This window comes from Trachurus trachurus (genome assembly GCF_905171665.1).
Source record: "Trachurus trachurus genome assembly, chromosome: 14".
Lineage (NCBI taxonomy): Eukaryota > Metazoa > Chordata > Actinopteri > Carangiformes > Carangidae > Trachurus > Trachurus trachurus.
The window spans coordinates 6,103,249-6,118,800 of record NC_139903.1 but is presented as its reverse complement, the minus strand read 5'-3'; positions in this window follow the sequence as shown (position 1 = coordinate 6,118,800).

Sequence of the window (15,552 nt, the reverse complement as noted above, 5' to 3'; positions counted from 1 at the left end):
CACAGGAGACGAGACAGAAAAGCAAAAGAAGCAGAAAATGGAGAGATTGCGACTGAAAACCAGAGGAAAGAGTCAAAATTATAATTAGTTTTCATTTATTTCAATGGTCACAGACTGCAAGTGACTTATTTTCTGTTTATTTTGTATGAATATTTTATGTAAGAGATAATGTAGCGTGTGGATGTTGTTATGGAGAATTATTGTATTTGTAACCCACTTAACTTATTATAAACTATGTTGTCAATGTTTTTTTTGTTTTGTTTTTTATTATCAATGGATTAAATAATAATCTCCAAGTGCTGTGATAAAAAAAAAAAGGAAACTCAGAGTGTATTTATGTTTTGTGAGTCTTTGTGTTTTTTTGACGGAGGGCTGTGAAGTTTTTTGTCAATAATAGATTATTTTTCAAGCGTGATGAATAACATTAAAGATTAATCAAGATGTTTAATGAGCCACTGATGAGAACTGATAAACAGTGCATTTTTTTTTATCAATTTGTATTTGTGATGTGGAGTGATATTTCTATTTCTATTTAGATTCCTATGAGTCTTAAAACTACTAAAGAATATATTAGGGCCAGCTAAAAAAAAAAAAAAAAAATTCCAGCGGGGAAAAAAACATAGGGGGAAAAAATCGCTGTATATAGCTTTATGAAAATGAAGAAAAACATTTTTTCATGTCCAACTTTGTCTTTGCAAAGCTGCAGTTTTCTACACCATAACAGTGAAACACTATAATAAAACTTGCACACTGTCAGTCGTAGCTACTGATCTCTCGGTGCTATAAATGTGCAGATTTATGTAAAAGCTGCTTTTCCAACTCTTCATATCATACACAGGATTTTACAGTGAAGATGAAACTGTTGATTCAAACCTGCAGCCAAACACAAAACGAACAATTCATCCACTATTCAGTTGTCTTAACACTTTGTTCAGCTCTAAATGTGTAAATAAAACTGTTTTAAAAAGAAAAGTTTAAACAGTGTAAAATACTTAAAAACAAAAAACATAACAATAAAGACAAAGAAAAACCAGCCCAGCACATGAAACCTGCAGCTGTTTGACGCTTTCACACTAAACGTGACTCAGCGTGTTGCAGCTTGATCACAGTGGTTTCCTTTACATTAAAACCAGTTAAATCGCGTATCTGGTTTTGATCTGAATGTCACGGGGGTGGGGGGGATCATTGGTGCAGTTAAACTAAACCTGCAGCTGACGCGTCATCTGTTTCCCTGGAAAGTCCAACCACCAGCAGACTCTGCACTTTCACTTCAGAGCTGCTGCGAGGATTCAGCGGTGAGCGGTCTAAACACGAATCTCTCTGCAGCTTTAAAGTCGAAATCAAACCACAAAACACTTCTCGTTGGCGTTGAGTCTGTGAGTTAAAAACTAAAACGGAGCCGTTGTTTTCATTTTGCAGTTAAGTGGAAGGGCCTGTGGTGAACTGATCTGAGGTCAGCTGCTGCTGCTGCTGCTGCTGTTGCTGAAGCAGATTCCGCCGGAGGGGTTACACCGAAGTAAAAGCGAAAGCAAGAGTCAACAACACGGAGGGAGTCTAACCGTCGATCGTCTTTGTTCACTGTGGATTATTACCTCCTCCGATCTGCACAGGGAATAAACACACGAAGACACAGCTCCAGGTGAGTTTTATTCTCTATTTATTTAAACCAACATAAGCTTTTAAATCGGTTTTAATGAAAGAGCAGCTCTGATGTTTCTGAAATTAAACTCCACCTCTTCTCGTAACTGAGAAATTAATTCCTGAAACGTGTCGTTACCTAAGACAATTTATCTCTATTGATCTGTGATCGTGTGTTAATGAAAGTTTTTTTTCCACCTCAGTTGACACCAAAACATCGTCATCATTTAATCTTCGTTTGATCTTTTGATCTCTTTTTTTTCCTATTTTCTATTCTTTCTCTTTCTTCTTCTCTCCTCCCACTCGTTGCACAGTCATCTTATAACTGTCTATAGAATAGGCCTATATCTGTGTGTGTGTGTGTATGTATATCTGTCTGTGTGTATGTGCACATACATAAATAGGTCCTATATGTAGTAAATGTAAATATATGAATATCAAAATCTGAACATATAGGAAATGTATAGACAGGACAAGACACTGAACTTTTTGTCCCAGTTTTGAAGCTAAAACAGCTCAAACATCAACATTATTCATTAATTTCATTGTAATTTTGATTCACTGTGAGTGAATTCAGGGTCTTTAATTGTTTTTTAAATCTCCGAGCCCTGCCCAGTCTCCTCCTAACAACAGTAACGGTGCATTAGTCAAAAATGTAAATACATGTAAATGTGATAAATGGCCACCAGATGTCGCCAAACGCGCTGCAGGCTTAAATGACGAGATCCTTTTAAATAAAGATAATATACTGTAAATGATTATTTCTAAGCATCTGCTGCTGTGTATCCTTCAGTGGCCGGTGTGTTTCCATTACATATAAACATGTAGGTTTTTGGAATTTGATAAATGGATTAACAACATTTTATTGGTGTAGTTTGTTAAATATAGACGGTAATAAAAAATAAAATAAAAAACAAAGTTAGTAGTCTGTGTATGAAATAGAAACTTAACGAGCTTCTGTATTTGTTCTTTTGCTCAGTCATTTTCATTATGTATGGAAATTGTACATATTTCTTTTTATTGTACTACAGTTAAGGTATCTGGAGTTACTGGTTCTATTTTACACTAAAACTGTTCTTAAACTGATGATGAACCTGTGTGCAGCTCAATTGTCAGAGATTGAACTTGAGGTTTTGTTTTGACTCTACTCTGGCTCTATAAGTGCTTTTTCCGCAACTTATCCAAAACAGGAAATGACCTCGTGACACAGCATTGTGTTTGATCCAACTGATAAGTACAGCTGATTAGGACACGCCACTAAAATACCACAATATAAAAAAAAATACACTGTATAATTCAGTTAATTAAAAGGCTGTGTAACCTAAGTATTATCGGTGCATCACATTTAATGAACTACTCTTATATTGTTTATTTGAAACCCTCACTAACTTAAGGTGCCTACAGGTGAATAGGGTAAAAAAAATTTAACTAACAGATATCGCCATAAAACCTCCCAAGTTTATCACTTACATTAAGACAAATATTTTTTGTATTACAAGTTTTGTCAAATTTTACGTCTAAATATGTAAATGAGGCAGTATCTAATGAAATATGTGCTAATTTGCATACATTTCCAGAACGGAAATCTGAACAATGGATAAAGCCACTTTCAAAATTCTTGTTTTATTTTGTTGACATATTAGAGTCAGAAGTTTTTACCACGGAGGATTTTGGATATCTCTTTTTATCACTCTGTAAATTAGAAAATACTGTCAACAGCTTATCCCAGCATGTTTTTAGGGATAAAATGTTAAGGTCAAGGTCACGTTTATTTATAGAGCACCTTATAAACAACCTAGGTTGACCAAGGTGCTTTACATAAAATATTGTATGAATGAGGCTGTGAATGATATATCAACAATCCCCTCTGTAAAAACCTTCAGAATATAGACAAGAATAAAACTGGAAGGTTTGGTGTCTGTAAGTGCTGCTGAAGTGGAGATTTCTAGCTCAAAACCTGAGGAAAATCTCATTTTGCGAAAACGGCCTATTAAGACTTGTACTATAAAATTCCATAGATTGTTAATGTAAATGGTACTTTTACGATTAGTTGCGGATACAGAGGAAATTAAAATTTTTGGACCCAACTGTTCAGGGGAGAGAGAGCTTTACAATGATACCTGACATGACATGGGTCAGACAACAGGTACACAGTACAGTTTGTCACTGTAGCATCATAACTTTTGGTGAATTTAGGAGAAATCTACAGACGAAAGAGACAAAATGAAGTAAAATAACCACCCTAATGTGGATTTTCTACCATTTCTTTCGACTTTTCTGAAAGAATACCTGTTAAAGAAGAAAAATAGCCCAAAATCTCAAAATTGATCAATGCATGAAAAAACAGTGTTTTTGCCTGTAGTTTCTCGCCTTAGGCTTAAAGTAAAAAAAAAGTTTATCTCTTATATAGTAGTAAAGTAAGTGGAAATACAAAGCAAAGAACAACCATTGATACTGAAGTAGTTAAACCTGGAGCTGTTTGGACCAAATGCAACACTGAAATACTGTTTACACATCGGCAAGTCAGTGATTAGTCAATTATCTGTAATCGACCAAGCTTCAAAACAAGTGAAACAATCAGATTTCTGTCATCTTTCAGTTGACTACTTGATCCTGGAGAATGATAACTACCAGTCTGGTCGTCAGTATTAATATATATGCAGTTTCCCAGTCACTATCTATATCTATATGATGTTTGTTACTGTTACATTCAAAGGAAAGACAGTGGTTTGTGTTTTTCATAGCACTTCCTCAGTGTTAGGGTCAAATAATGAACCTTTTACTCTTCAGAGAGGCGAGTGATGCGTTTAAGTTCATGTAAATGTGTTGTTGTGCGTTTGTCATTGTACCTAGTGTACCCTTAAGGTTGGTGGTGAGGTCAGGAGAAGGTCACAGCTGGTGGAGTTCAGGCTTTTCTTTTCTTTTCTTTTCTTTTCTGTGTCTTATTCCTGCCACCAGAGGTCAGTGTTGGTCCATAAACGCTGTATTATGACCACAAACCACTAGATGGCGTCAGAGACCACGGTACAAAACACATGACACTGTGACCGTTTTATCTGGTGGTTGTTGGTGCCTGTGAATTAAAAAAAAAAAAAAAAAAAGGGAAGTGTGGGGGTTTCAGTGTGACTTGACTCTCTGTGGATACCTGCTCAACTTGAAACTTAAACCCTGACATGGTCACGTATGGAGCTGGAGTTTGTACGTGTGTTTGTGTGTGTGTGTGTGTGTGTAAAAAAAGAGTTGTACAGTACAAACCGGAAATGAATCTTGTAATCGGGGGCTGTGAAATTTGATCTAGTTAGGTTTGAAGCCAAGAAGCTGAGGTCGGAGGAGGAGGAGGGGGGCTTACATAACAGCATTTCATGAACCTTTGAGCACCAACAAGTATCACAGCCGTGCCACAGACATCACAAAGCTAATGCCGACTTCCTCATTCCTCCACAGTGCAGAGGGGAGAAAAAAAGAGATAATCAAAGATCTGTGCTGCTCATCTTCAGCTGTAAGTCTGTCTGTGTCACGGTTCATGGTAACTAACCTTTGAGCTTTTAGGTATGTCTGTCTCTGTCTGAGGTTTCATGCAACCCTATTGTTTCCTGAGTGTCTCTCTTATCAGTTATGATCAGTTTCTTGAGATGTAACAACTGTCAAACAGACGACCGGCTACCACACTGATGGCAGAAGGATAAACTCAACACACACACACAAACACAGTGTTTTCAAGTCAAACACCGACTCCTGACAGTAAATGACCCAGTTCCACTCAGTCTCACACACATAGTTTGTTGGATGTTATCTTATTTTCCTACGACTTTGTTTACCAAGCTATTTCTATGACTGGTAACTGAGCTGCTGTGCTGCTGCGAGCCGCTCCACCCATCCTGATTCTCTAAAAACAATGAGGCATTTGCAGATTTGGGCATAATAGTTGAGATGTGGCGAGATAAGACATTGTTAATGTTGTCTTTCATTCACTGAACCAGCAGCCAAATCATCCACTTGAACCTACCTGATCAGGTGCCCTGAGGGGAAAAGTAATAGTCATAAGACAAACAAAGTAATAACATAAGTCATAATAAAAACAAAGTTATAAGTCACAAGACGGTGGTTCATCCGGCTGCTACTGTAAAGGTGCAGTTTAGTTTACACTGGCAGGAGATACAGAGGCCATAAAACTTAGGTGTTCATTTCCCAACTCGGGGGCCTGTTTCTGAGAAATGCCTCGGCGCTGAACAACACCACCTGCTGGTCGGACGGTGCTACTTCACAGGGCTTTTCAATGAAGTCACGTGATTTAGAAGAAATCGAGACTGCAGCTCAGAGCGGGTCACAGTGTGGCTGAGAAACCTTACAGAGAAGCTGTGAGGCTCCTGACTCAGCAATCTTTTCTTTAATTGCATTATGTGTTTGTGGGTTTTTATATTATTTATCTTATCAGGGGGTTATAAAGTAAAGGGGAATTTGCTCTAAGTGGGCCGTGCACATGAAATGTGGAATTTAATCCTAAATGCATCTCAGTTTTTTTGTTGTTGTTGTGGCAGCAACATGAGGCAACAGTTGAACATTTACCACCACCTGAACATTTAAAGATTTTGATCCACCAGAGATTCTCGTGAAACAAATTGTGTTGTCAGAGTAAAGCTGGAGAAATATGATGTTTTCTTAGAAAACACAGAGAAGCTATTGTGTGCAGTTCTGCATTTCGGGGGATTCGGAGGAATGTTGCAAGAAATAAGAGGAATTCTTTCTTAACTTGGAGTAAAAATAATAATTAAAAAAATAAGTACTGAATGCATTACACTACTGACAAGCCACATGGCAGCCTGAGGTACAGACAGACAGAGTGGTGTTTAACCTCAGCTCTTGTGTCAGTGCTGCAGAGCTGAGGTGAGGTTGTTGAACCACATGAAAACAGGCTCTCCTAAACTTACGTGAATAAAAATCTAAGGTATGTTTTTTTTTAACCGGTCTCTCGGCCCGCACATTCAACCTCACCGCTCTTTGTTTATCTTCTTCTTTCTTTTTTTTTACTGTTGTTGCTATAACTTTCCACTTGGCCTCACCTGTGGCCACGCCCACAGCAGATGGCACGGCAGCACACAGGCACTCACAATGCAAGGTCAGTTCAGGTGAATGGGGGACGAACTGTGGGAATTACATATAGATGGTGCATGTTATGGGATTATACACTCATACATATATATATATACACCAGATACACTATAAAGACCAACAGTAGAACATCTGGGTCATTTACAGGGAGGTTAATGTGAACAAAGCGTGTCCACAGTGTTAAATAACAGACACACCTCGTTATTTTTGAATGACTAACTCCATCCAGACGCATGTTTAGACTGCTGACTCTGATAATTTCTTACTGTGACACACATACCATTATACAACCTGACACACATATAGAAATGTGGAAAAGAAACCTCGTCAACTGAGCTTGTTGGATTATTGTTATTATATTCTAGGAGTAATGATGAGCAGTGGTGTGTTATTTTTCCTGCAGAGGTTCAGGACTCACCGTTGCTCCTGTCATGTTCACAGACCAGATGTGCCCACTGGTTCCCTTAGAAACCATATCACTTATCTTTAAATTTGCCAACTTGTTTGTTCTTGCTGCTCTTTAGATTATTATCACTGGACCTGCCACCGCCATGTGCAGGAATTATTTGTCAAACCTTCGGTGAATCAGTGCAACAGGTTGATTAATGCAAGTTTCTCTGAATCATTGATGAGTGTGTCAGTGTGTCAGGTGTTTTGTTGACTGCCAACCATCTCCAGGTTGTTGCCCAGTCACCGATGTTTTCTTAAAAAGGGGTTAATCGACCTTTGGGATACAGAGAGTTGTTGGAATTTATTCCCAGGAAAACACGCCCTCAAATAACGTGACACAATTCTCCAAAAATTTGAGCACAAAGGCTGTTGTGAGCCTGTGGGTGGGTGTTATGGTTTAAAATAGCCGAACTACAGTATGAGGGCAACTGGGGATGGGGGGAGGCATGCTGGCACTATAGTAAAGAAATTATTTTATTGAGATAATGCAAAAAGCAAAACACAGGCATGTTTTCAGAAACAAGGACAGAGAAGAGCAGGAGGATAGTTTATAGTTTATCATTTAAGGGATGAGGATGTGCTTCTCTAACATGAGCAAAATCCTCTTTTTTCAAGATGATTTTATTTCACCATAGCGAACTTACAGTAAGACCTTAAATCATTAAATAGGTTTATTCACAAAGCGGTGACAGTCACATTTCTCTCTTTCAAAAGCAGTTTGTCTTGCAGCCCAGCGAGTGATAAACAAAACAGGCCGAGAGCCGAGGACTGGACTCATTCAAACTTCCTGCACTCAGGATTTATGACCCAAAAAACCAGACCTCCTCCATTGTTTCAGTCAGAGGGGTGAACACGCCAGATAAAAATGTCAGGCATGCATGTTACAGTATGTTTGCTGCAAACTAGATATACACTTTAAAAAAAAAAGCATGAAAAGCATCAGGGGAAACTGTGTGCAGCAGCAGCAGCAGCAGCAGCTGTGTGTTATACAAATTTGTATATGAGAAAGTGTGAGAAGTTATTGATAAAAAGGTGAAGTGACCCGGTTCAAAACTGGGTCAGGTGTTTTCACTGCAGGAGTCAGTGTGTGTGAGTCGTTCACTTGTTATGATGTGAATTTGCATGAGGTTTGCACCTGATAAAATCCAACTGCTGCCTGGTAAAGCTGGTCTGACACAGTGTGGTAACGTGGTCACAGTGTGCGTGCGTGTGTGTAGGACAGCATCAAACATCAACAGAGTAACTGACAGGTTCGAGTCTTTCCAGTAAATCAGCTAACTCTTGCAACCTTCTTCTCTCTGCAGAAACATGGCTTAAGGCTTTCCAGTAAGTCAGCTGACTTAGACTCCCTCCCTCCCTCTCTCTCTGCCTCTATTTGTTTATCTCTCTCGCCCACACCTTCAGTCCTCACCCACGCAGAAGGATATGCTGTCACATCTTGGGATTGTTCCCATATTCACTCAAGTTTGGTCCCTAAAACAGAGTTAAGAAGAGAAACATGAGGAAGACATTAAATACAAGTATCACACTGTAAAAAATGTCACATCACAACTTGTAGTTCTGCAATGGAAAACTAAAGTCAAACCAGTTTTTTTAAAGTAATGGCTCCTGTGAGAGTTATAATATTAAACAATATATTATAAATTATTATTATGATGATTTATTGCATGAACAGACTCTGTGGAGGCAGAGCTGCTTCTAATGATTTAATAGACAATGTCAGTTTAATATCATCTGGAACAATTCGCCTGAACCTGTCGCTGTGTGTGTCAGGTTGACTATGCAGGCAGTTTAGTTTAGTTTATTTCGGTCTTTGGTTTGACACAGCACCTCATTGTGCAAAAGAAATTACAACTCAACATGAATACAGCAGCTAGACAAGGTCCAAGAAAAGACGACCAACCAAAAACAAGCAAATCAAAGTAAAGAAACAAACAAATAAAGAAATAAAGAAGGTGTAGGCTGAAGCATAGCGTATCATATTCACATACCCTATTACAAAAAAGGTTATGTTACACTATAATCCACTGTTTTTTTATTAATGAACAAACAAACCCCCCCAAAACTCTTCAGCATAGAAGAATTATAGAAGTTGATCATCCTACTCTTAAGTGTTTAATATAAAGAAGTGGTTATTGTACTACATGAGTTTAGGTCATTTGCCAGATTATTCCATAAATTGACAGCTGTTACCATTGTACATCTTTGTTTTGTGTTTGCCCTGTCTTTGTCTTTGGCAGGAGAAGCTGAGTTGTGCAGCTTCGTGTTGTGTGTGTGTGTGTCCTCACACTCTTGTGTTTTGGTTTTGATAAGTTTCGTTTCACAGGAATTTTGGAACAACTATAGGCACGGCTGTGGGAGCAGCTCATTACTCCTCTAAATAATTTATTCCGTTGACAACTTATTAAGTCCAAAGCTGTATGTATTTGGTTGCTGACAGGAAGTCGAGTCATGTTGAGACACTGGAAGACGTCCAGTCTGTTGTTTTAAGGATCCGATCGAACTAATGATGAGGGAGAGAAGATGTTTTCAGCCGGGTCTGAGGCTTTTTTCACCACATTAATAGATGAGTGGTCTGGATAAGTTACAATGTTGTATATGATTTATTGATTAACTCAGAGGTCCACTGTAAGTTATGGAAGACACGTCATTCTTTCACTCAAAGAGGACAGGGAACTTTTGTTTGTTTGTGATTTTGTTCGGTAAACTGTCAAAATACACTCTTCTTAAAGGATATGTTTTCTTCATCTTCATCTTCTTCTTCTGAAACGGCATTTTCAACAAGCTGCAGCAAGTTTGTTATCGTCCAGATCTCACTCTGCTTGCAAAGAGCAGGGCATCATCTGACTCCACAAACACTCACTGTTCCCGCCTCCTGCTTCACCATCATGAGGCCGGCCCGTCGCCACAGCGGCAACACGTTTGTATTTGGCGGGACGGCAAACAAATCAGCACGTAAACATTAAAAATACAGTGAATCAGAGTGAATGTGACAGACCAGTAACCTTCTGATATTTAGGATTTAGGAATATTTAGTGTCTATATCAAATGGTCGACATCACACCTGTGTTTTTATCTCAGGTGGTTCATCTTTTCTATTTGTTCTGTATTTATTTAGACACCTGTGTTTTGATTCATGTCGTTGCTGCTCAGTCGCCGCCGTCGTCTCGTCTGGTTTAAACCAATATGGAAAAGACTAGAAAACACTCACCTCGTCTGAACCAACTTGGAAACAACACAATAAACTATAAGAAATTTCATGTGATTTTCAGGCTTATTATGTAATGGAAGGTTTTTGATCATTATTATAAAGAAAACTTGATTTTTCTTTACATTCTTTACAAAGTTACGTTCACAAGAGGCAGAAATCAAAGAGTAAAAAACAGATATATTAGTTGATGAATAAAATGTGAGATATAAAGTCAGTCAAATAAGTTAAAATCTGTTTTTTTTAGACAGAAAACAGAATTAATGAGGCAGTGAATGGAGCTTTGTTAGTTAAACGTACCGTTGGGCAGTTCTGCTCCTTCTCCAACTGTCTGTGTCAAGATCAAACTTTGACACACGTTTAACATGTTAGAACTGGTTCATATGTAGATAAGTTTATTTCATTAAAAGCAAACAGTCTTTGCACCAATCTGCTTCACAAACATACATGTCATACGAGCATAAAGACGTGTACAGTATTTAATTAAACAGACTTTGCATCAAAGTGTAACGATTATTATAGACACACAGACGCTTCGTCATCAAAGTTCAGATTTAAATTAAAAACGTTTCCGGCCCATCGTTTGGTTTCTGCTCAGACACATCAGTCTCGATCCGTCCGATTCATCATCTATTATTGATTCACTCTTGAATCTCCTCCTGCACATTAATTTAAAATGACAGATGCGGATTCACACACACCTGCTCGTTCTTTACCTGAACATTCAACGCTGAAGTGAGAGATTAGAGCTGATTGTCTGAGTGGAGCACAGGACAGGACAGCTGGTTTGTGAAAGACAGTTTTAATGTTTATATTTATCTATTTGTCTCCTTTTGGACTGAACAGTGGATTCATATCAACGCTGGTCTCTCCCCACAGTCAACACACACACACACACACACACACATACCTGACCAGGTATCATTAAACATTTAACCGTTTAAACAGCTGTGAGTCGACACAGCTCAGATTGTTGACGCTCTCTCTCTGTCACTTAAAGTCAGCTCTGGTGTTTCCAGTAAATCAGCAGACTTATCACCGCTATTAGTTTCATTCTCTCTCTCTCTCTCTCTCTCTCTCTCTCTCTCTCTCTCTCTCTCCTTATCTATGTCAGACGCACACATACGCACACACTCACACACTCAGACACAAATGTGGAGATAAATGCTCTTAATTCAGCTTCAAGTCTTCACATGCAAACAAATACTCAGCGTTAAAATGTTCATGTGATCAATCATTAGGTCTGACTCATTACTCCACATCAGCTGGTATCAGTGGTTGGTGCGTGTTGCCCTGGCAACGCCCTGACTGTTATTGATCCAGTAAATTAGCGTGAGAGTGATTATTAGCCTACGACCCCTTTGGTTTAAACAGTTAAAATTCAGAAGTTAAATATCCTTAAACACACATGACGACACACATCTTTTTCTCATTTTTTTTTCATGCTGGTTCCAGTTGGTGAGATAAAACCTTAGACTGCTGCTCTCTGCTTCCTGCCTTTGTTTTCAATCATCTCAGATCGAAACTGAGTCAACAACTTCTTCTCCCAGATCATGAACACACAGCTTTTCACAATAAGAGTCTGTGGTTCCTCAGATCTGCCCTTCAGCTCAGTTTGTAAAGTAAATACTAACACACTAAATCCTGTTAATTCATAAAAAAAAAAAAATTTAATCCTGAAGTTGTGTTTTTGTGCAAAGCCGCTCAGAGCAAGTGTTGTGCAGATGACAGGAGTCTGTGGGAGGAGCTGAAGCAGCTGCTGTGATTGATGGCAGCAGCTCGGGGCCGTGGGCTGAGGAGTAAGCTGTAATGAAGCATTGCTGACTCATTATGAAACTAATGTGTAACTGCTGAGCTCCATTTTTTTTATTATTATCATTATCATTTTGGTGGGCGTTTTTTAGATGCAGAGTTTGATGATCAGGTGAGTCATTAGATCTGTGCGAGGCCAGAACGGATCATGTGACCCGGTCTCTAACCTCGACTTGTTCCTGCAACATCCACAGTCTCTTTATTTATTTTAAGGTTGGTAATAAATCAGATGAATGTGAAGCGGTACGGCAGCTCAGCCTGCAGGAATGTGACAATGTCAGTGATCCTGTAGGCTGATCAGGGATCAGTTGTTTCCGCGAAGCATCTGATCACACCCCATAGTATTTTAATTACTATCGTACTATGCACATTAAAGTCAATCATTCGGGCTAAATGTTGTGACCTCTGACATTTGGTATGTTCCCTGTTGGTTCAGCAGTAGCAAAAGAAGGAGATGAAACGTCCAAACCTGAAAATCCACCTCCTGTTCTTCACAGTTGGTGAATGTGCGTTACTATTTGTGGCATTGTTTCATAGCAAATTAATTAATAAAACCAGGAATCCTGCGAATGACACCAGACAGACAGAGTTGTAGTAGCCTACGCCCACGTTTGATGGATGCATCACTCGGGTAAAAATAACACTGCAATTAAAAAAGTACAAATAAGCCAATAATAATAATGATAATAACTTTATCAATATTAGATCCTTAAAATGCAAGAGAAAAAAACAAACAAAACAGGAACCTGAAGGAACCAACGGAAAAACAAACAAGTATCAGGGCGTCATACTGTAAAACCATATAAAGTCCAACACGAGAACTCAACAACAAATTAAATCGAATGGAGGAATCACAATAAATAAAATGTAAAGAAACGAGATCGAAATATTAAACTGCGGTAAACGAGATAAGAACGGTGAGAACAAGTGAAGAATAAAAAGTAAAACTGTAAGAAGAAGTAAAACTATCATTTAAGCAAAATGTGCAAAAGGAGAAGCGGTTATTGTGACTGTGAATAAAAAGCTGTCATATGAATTATGAGTAACCTATAAAGTATAAATATAACCTGTATCATGTTTAATAAACTTATCACATGTGACTCTGTGAAACGTCGTCATTGTCATGCAAAAACAGGATTTACCTTGTTGGGTTTTAACTGTCAGACCGTGGCCGTGTTTCCCATTACTGTTTCTCTGTATTAGATGATGTCACTTTCTGTGAGAGAGAGAGAGTCAATTATGATGTTACCATCAGTTATACATTAGAGTATCAATTATAAACCCATTCAATCCGTTTTATATTAATGCACACGTGGCAAATGTCTGGTTACATAACAACACAACCAACAGTATTAATGTTGAGGCTTGTACTGTATATAGACTGTAAAAAATATTTCCATAGCGGACGGTGTTTACAACCCAACACACAGGAGATGCAAATAAACAAGAAACAAACAACAAAACAGGAAGATGAAACAGGAAGACTAAACCAAAAAAAAAAAAAACAGGAAGAGGGAAAATAGGATAATACCAGAGTGATGCTCCCCCAGCATTGAGGGGGTATACAGTATAAACTGAATATTATGGTATTTTTGATTATATTTTTACACAAAGGACTAAGGGAAGGAAAAAAAGAGACGCAAAAACTGGACAGAATAAAAATATATATATCGCTAGTCTGCCGATGCAAAATCTCCCTCTTGTACAAAAAGAATTACAAACTGGAGCTGAACACTGGCACATTTATGTAACATAATACAAAACTAATATTGACAGGAGCAACCGTCTGAGGTTAATGTGTTTAATTGTCTGGGTTCATTGATATTACAACATGGACGACACCAAACACACACACAAAGACACTTGTTGGCATCGGCCCAGTTCTGTTTCTGAGTCAAACTTTAGCAAATGTTTCACGTCCGTGTGTGAGTTGTTATTAATATCTGGAGAATAATCTTTCCTGTGTGTGTGTGTGTTTGTTTGTTTCTTATGTAGTTGTTTGTACATTAAACAAAGTGAATACTCACACAGGTGGACGGCGGCCTGTTTTAGAAACAAGTGTAACTGCTCTCGAACGCAGCTCCTGTTTCCTGTAAACTGGCATCTGGCATCTGCCGGGACAAACAGGTTTAGACGACGGATGGATACATATTGTATATGCACACAAACGCATGCACGGTGCTACAATACAACACAAACAAATACAAACCTGAAGAGCAGAGAAGAGCTCAGAGAGATGATGATTACATACACACTGCTACATTCCTGCTCTGACTAAACATCATCGATCACAGGACAAACTCTCTTCTACATCAACTACATCGATAGATAGATAGATAGATAGATAGATAGATAGATAGATAGATAGATAGATAGATAGATAGATAGATAGATAGATAGATAGATAGATAGATAGATAGTACTTTATTATATATCTATCTACACTCACAGTTTGTGACAGCACTGCTGCACCTGGACCAGTTGCCAAGTTCATGTAGAAGAGAGTTTGTCCTGTGATCAGTCAGTGAACGCATCATAAAAGCATCAACAATATAAGTAAGAAAGTTTTTGCATGGAAAACTGAAAATCTGACTCAGTATGTGATGCGGATATAGAAAGTTTTGAGGAAGCAGATACTCTGATGAACCTGAGCAGGAAAAGTCAGAGTCATCTTACAACAGAAAAAATACTTGCCATTAAAAAAAGGCAGAAATTAAAATTTCTAAACACATCTAAAAACACATTAACAGATAAAAAGCAGTGTTAAAGGAGAGTGAGCACCAGGTGTTTTTCTTTGGGCAGGTGACTCTGTAGCGTTGTCCTAACGGCAGCAGCTGTGTGTGCTGATGGAGAGGTTGTCGTCGTGTATGATTTTGTTTCTGAGGCGTTGGACCAGTTTTGTCATGGTGGTGGTGGGACAGGGGGGATGTAGGACCGAATCCTGATCTAGGGGTTTCTGCCGAATACCGAATCCACGAACCGAAACATCACACAGTGTGCTTCCTTTTTTATTCTAACTGTTAGAATAAACAATGGGCCATAACTTTCGTCACTGTTTTGCATTTGAACAGAATTCACACTCATCACCGAACATTTAAGCTTCAAGTCATTCAGGTTTCAGGCTTTAGTATTTTTTTCTCATTCAAAACAACAAAGAAAAAAACCTAAAAGTGAAATTATTTCCACAGAGCAGAGAAAATATCTGCTTGTGGTTATTATGAAAATCCGTGTTTCTTATGCCATGTTTATGTTAAAATAACATCTGTGTGTTGGTTCAAAATTACCACGATAGCGTTGGTAATTTCCGTTAGCCTGTCTATGGTGTTTTCCAATAT